We start from the raw sequence: 5,872 nt of genomic DNA, 5'->3' as shown, positions 1-5,872 counted from the left end.
TGTTTACAAAGAGCGTCACGCGAGCAGTATAAATTGCGCAACTAATCACGCAAGTAGCAGCTTTTAAGAGCCCGCGAAAACCACAGCGCTTGCTACCAATGCTTTTTCAACCGTTTCAACCTGGTTTGATGCGGGTTGAAAAAGTTGAGCAACCAAACCAACCAAAAACGGTTTTTTGCCAATAGAACACGAAAAAACTCAACCAACCCAACCAACCTGAAACGGTTGATCCCAATAGAACACGACCTTTGTCCGATTAAGGTGATTCCTTAGTAATAGAAGTTGTCGTAAGATTTTCTTTAAACTTTTCTTGATTGTTCCCTACTGATTATGGTGACTCGAAGTGTGCAATTGAAAAATTAGGTCACCAAGCTCGTTTGGGAGATATAACTTGCTCAAGTTACTCATCTAATCACTGCGACTTCAGCTATCAAGGACAAGTTTGCGCCATCGGTTCACGTTACGATTCGCAGGAACATGAAGCACAGCTTTGACCTAATTCTTGAAATAACAAAACAGGTGTATTGTATTGTTCAAAAGGAATAATTTAATGTTTATTTTATGGCACACTCACACGTCATGAAAAGGCACTGACCATAAATATTCCTCGGGTGCGTGATCTCAAGGAGACAATTTTGTGTCCACGAGTGATGGCTGCGAAAACTATTTCCTTGTAACTTTTTTTCTGACGTAATTTTTTTTAAAAATTCTCACAGCACAAACTGAACTGCTTTCACTCTTAAGATGTAGCTGAAAAGCATTCCATCATCCATATTTGGCAATTCAGGGACGTTGTCCTTCCAGTCTTCTTTCCGAATAGAGTTGGGGTTGTTGTTCATCCGATATTCTTTAGTCTCTGTTGGTACTCTTCTTTCAATTCCTGTCAATTTCTTCTTGAAAACACTTCTTTGGTGCTTTAAGCTCTTAGGCACCGAATGGTTTCGCCACATGTTTGGCTTTTTTGTGTGTCTGTTTCAATCCTAGAAGTGCTAAAAAATCCTTCAGCGAAGTCAAAGTCCAGTTCAAAAAGTCTTGATATTCAAGCTTTTCTTCTGGTTGTCTCGGCATCGGCCAAAACGTAAAAGATGCCCAGGTATGACGAGTAATACCTTTTGAATAATATCAAAAACTCTCAACGCTAAAATTAGGGAAAATAGCAAGCACAGAAAAGCAAGCAACAATCTTCGGCTTGTTTTCAGACCTTTTTCACGGTGCAAAGTGTGTTTGGCCGCGCGCTCTCCCCAGTGGTTTTGCACCCTTTAAAAAAAGGGTAAATATCCTTGGATTGGTCTATTGCTTGATGGACGCCTTCTGGCCGAAGTTGCTAAATACTATAGTATCTTGACACTTTTGTAATGACCTCTTCTTGGCTTTAATAAGACCCCTTTAAAACGGCTTGCAGATCATTTAAATTGCTTGCAAAACTCAGTTTTCCACGCGGCTGAACAGACAAAACTCTCTGAGAGATTCGTCAACGCCATTCCTTGCGTACTTCTGACACCAGCATACAGAGCCTCACTCAAATTAATTGGTATCCAGTTCATGCGCAGCACGAGTCGTAGTTCTCGTGCCGTTAACACGCAAAACGTTAACACACAAAAAGCTTATAAACGTGATTGTTGAAATATGTTAGAATCTCTGTGAACACGGAATTGCAAACGTTTTCAGGCCTTCTTCGTTTTTTAGCTAATTTTACAAAATATTTGAGGCAGCGAGGCATTTAAGCTTATTATTAAAGAAGGAAAACATTAACCTTACCTGAATGCTAACCGTTATAAATAAGTGTTTTCTTTCAACTTTACGTTGATTTTCATTGAAATTTTCTTAGCTTCTTCTCCTTCCTCGGCTTCTCTCAAAGATTTCTTCGCTTAAATTTCTCAAATTTCGTCGCCTCTTCTCTCGTACTCTTTCCTGCTCTTTATCTCGTTGCTCGTCACTAAAATGAAAAACGCGGGTTGGCAAATGCAACACTGTCACGCGATTTCTCGCCAAGGAAAATTGCCCGAACACCCACGTCCCTAGAGGCTGTCCTGCCCGACAGCCTGTGCGGGCAGACGATCGGACGTGACGTCATAACCGAAATTTCTCGCATGGGTACCGTAAAGTTCCAATAGTAACGACTCCCCGAAATTAAAGTCAATTTTTGTGGCCGCTAGTAAATCCCGAAAGTAGCGACCCCCCGAAAGTAGTGACCTCCCAAGAGTAGCGACCCCCTCCACCCCGAAATTAGAGAGACCAAGTTTTTTAAATGGTATACCGTATACCATTAATTTGTCAATCAATAGCCAAAAATTTAATGTACAATATTATATTCGTGCAGTGTCACAAATTGTTCAACATAAAGCACTTTAATTTACAACAAGGAAAAGTTTTATTCCACCATTAGTCCTTGACATCCGTTCACTGATACTGCGATGTAAGAACTACTGTAAACCGGTATAATTTCGTATTAACAACAGGAACGTATCTTCAAATTGAAATTGAAAACTCTATATAGTTTTCTATATAGTTTTTTTGCTGTTTTTATCATTGTTATCTTCTTTTTATGAAACACAATCTATTCAATGGAATGCAAATAAAATGTTCTTTTTTAATTTTTGTGTTGTTCATTTTTTTATTTCGGAAAGAAAGCTCCGCCAGCTCTCTTTGTAAACCATTTTTGTTTCCCGAAAGTAACGACCCCCCGGAAGTAGCAAGCCTTAAATCGCTTTAAGTCGCCCAAAAATACGGCGACTTTAGGTCCCAGAGTAGGCCTTACTCGCGGTGCCCCTGTTATCAGCGCAGAACATGGCGGCTTTTAGGGAGTAAACCCTGAAGACAATCCCACCATACATTTTGGTGGGCAACAGGTTCCTCTGCGGCTGTGTCAACTTCGCTGTCAACGGGTACTATTTCGCGCCGTCTAGTGCTGTCATCGTAGGCGTAACCTTACTTTTATGAGATGATTATTATAGTACGAGATAGCCGACGCCCTACGCTGTATGGCAGTGGAGGAAAAAAATGCGAAGTCCATACGGAGACGAACGGACTAGAGTCCAAGCTAGAGATAAGAAATTTTTAAATTTGGCAGCCTGGAATGGCCGCATGACAAACTACAGTGAGGACAGCATAAGACCAGAACGTGCCACTGCAATTATTTGCAGAGAACTCGAAAAGGCAAATGTAGATATCTGCGCCCTTAGTGAGGTCCGACGTCCAGACTCTGGAAATATCAAGGAAAAGAGCTATACCATTTTTTTGGAGTTGTGGTGCAGATAGATATGCTGGCGTTGGCTTCGCCATCTCCAACAATCTTAATTATATTACTCCTGTACCCATAAACGACAGGTTAATCAAAGTTCGTATGTGCAAGTTTTTCCGGCCCTGCTCGCGCTAATGCGTACGGCCCTAATTCGGGAATTTTTCCCAATAGTTTTACAATGAAAGCGCGCGCAGGCCCGTACAACGTGTTCCAAACTAAAATGTGTTTTTCCAAACTTTAAAAACTTCGTCAAGAAATTGCCATTTAGAACGGAAAAACGACATATTTTGTGGGTAAGCAGTAAATTTTAACTGCAAACAATTTTTTTTTTTTCAGAGAAAATAACTGTAAATCGTCCAAAATGAAGATCCGACATGTGTGTTGAAAACACAACAATTTTTTCTGTGTTAAATGTTACACTTAAATTATGCAGGTGAAAATATCAATCTTTGGCAGAGACTATGATCAACTGGCAAAATTGCAGTTCATAACAAGCACACTTGACTGACTCCAAAAAATAGCCACAAAACTGTAGTACCATTTGACAAAAATTCACCAACAAGGAAGCCAAAATTTTGCACTCTGCCATACTGATAAATTCACATCAAATTGAGAGGTAGAAGAATTAACTAAATCATTGAGGGTTCAAAAATTTTGCACCCTGACCTGTTTAAATTCGTGCGGTACACTGAATTAACCGAACCAGTGAGGGTGCAAAAATTCTGCGTACTGAACCCAAACACGTGGGTAGTGTGCAAACGTCACGCACTTTTAGTGATGAACAGCCTGGGTCAGATCATACAATAGCCCAAATCGTGATCAATGGATGACCCTGCTGAAAAGTTTAAGGATTAACGCCAATAGCATCATGTCACGGCGACATTACAAATAAATTTCGTTAAAAACCATCCAAGTACTAGTTGGGTTTTGCTCGAGGTTACGGAGGGTATAGGATGTCGAGGTTCCCCATGAAAATATTTTGAAAAATGTCGAGGGTTCACAAACTAAGTAAATAAAAAAAATGTACATCGTGACCATTAGTCAAACTCTGCATCGTGTGAATAGACTCGCTCTGTCGCCTCTGCTTCATTGTATTAAATACAATTAAAATCTAACTGAATAGTAAGAAACAACCGACTTACCACCGCTTATGGTCAGCACTGGACTTCCCTTTTCTTCATTGTCCTTTATGTCGTCATGATGCTGGAAACAACCTATTTCTTCAGTTCACCTTCAAATTCCATTTAGAGACAGAGAGAAATAATTAAAGCAATATGCAATAACCCCACGTGCAAATGGCACAATAACAAATGCCTGGACCCGGACACACACACACACAAAAAAAAAATAATAAATGAAAAATTTACGCACAAAGATCATGAACGTACGTCCATGAACGTACGTTCATGATCATGAACGTACGTCAGTCCTTGGACCAATCCTTTTCTTGTTATATATTAATGACTTAAACCATTGTTCTAAAGTATTTGATTTTCATTTATTTGCTGACGATACTAATTTATTCTGCAAACATAAAAATCTCACCTCTCTACAGGCAAGTATGAACAATGAACTCTCTAATGTGAATTCCTGGCTTTGTGCTAATAAACTTTCTCTTAATATAGAAAAAACTAGTTTTGTAATTTTTCATCCTCCTCAAAGGAAATTAACATTCAACTTCCACCTAACTCTAAATGGGAAGCAGTTGCAACAGGAATCCTTTATTAAATACCTAGGAATCTTAATTGATTCAAATTTATCCTGGAAACCTCAAATCGCATGTACCGTAAAGAAAATTAAAAGAAGTGTAGGCATCTTGTCCAAGCTTCGCCATTATGTTAATATTGATATTCTTACTAATCTCTATTATTCTTTAATCTACCCATTTCTGACCTATGGTATAATTATCTGGGGTAATACATACTCAACTACACTTCAGCCTTTATATATTTTACAGAAAAAAGCAATTCGATTTATGACTTTTTCTACATTTGATGAGCATTCAACTCCACTGTTTAGATTATTAGAAATTATGAAGCTTTCTGATCTTGTTACATTTCATATTGCACTTTTTATGCATAAATTTCATAATAACTCATTGCCTTCGAATTTTGATACCTTCTTCAATTCAGTGCTTAATATTCATAACTACAATACACGAAGTGCAGCAAATCAATCTTATTACCTGCCTCGAGCTAGAACAAACTATGGAATATTTAATATTCGCTTTCAAGGACCAAAGGTATGGAACTCTCTTGGGAAAGATATAAAGTCAACTCCTTTTAGTAAATTTTAAAAAAAACTAAAAAATGAATTGCTGTGCCAATATTAATTTCATTCTGGTTTCTGTTTTCCCTAGGGTAATGAGTTTCTTCTCAGTTTATTCTGTGATTTATTTGCTGCCTTAAATTTGATTTTTTGTTTATTATATTCAGGATTTCATCCAAGTTTATCTGGGCTTCTCCCCATGGCTTGTAAATTTTGTTTGTCCTTTTTATAGTTATCTATAGTTCAATGTGTGTGTGTGTGTGTGTGTGTGTGTATGCATCATTCTGACCCTTATGTTGTAATTTATTCTATGTAGTTTGGTTTCCTAGCCTTGTTAACTTTCTAGTTATTTTAGGAAGCCAA

Source organism: Montipora foliosa, chromosome 2 (assembly GCF_036669935.1).
Source record: "Montipora foliosa isolate CH-2021 chromosome 2, ASM3666993v2, whole genome shotgun sequence".
Classification (NCBI taxonomy): domain Eukaryota; kingdom Metazoa; phylum Cnidaria; class Anthozoa; order Scleractinia; family Acroporidae; genus Montipora; species Montipora foliosa.
This window is presented reverse-complemented; position numbering follows the sequence as displayed.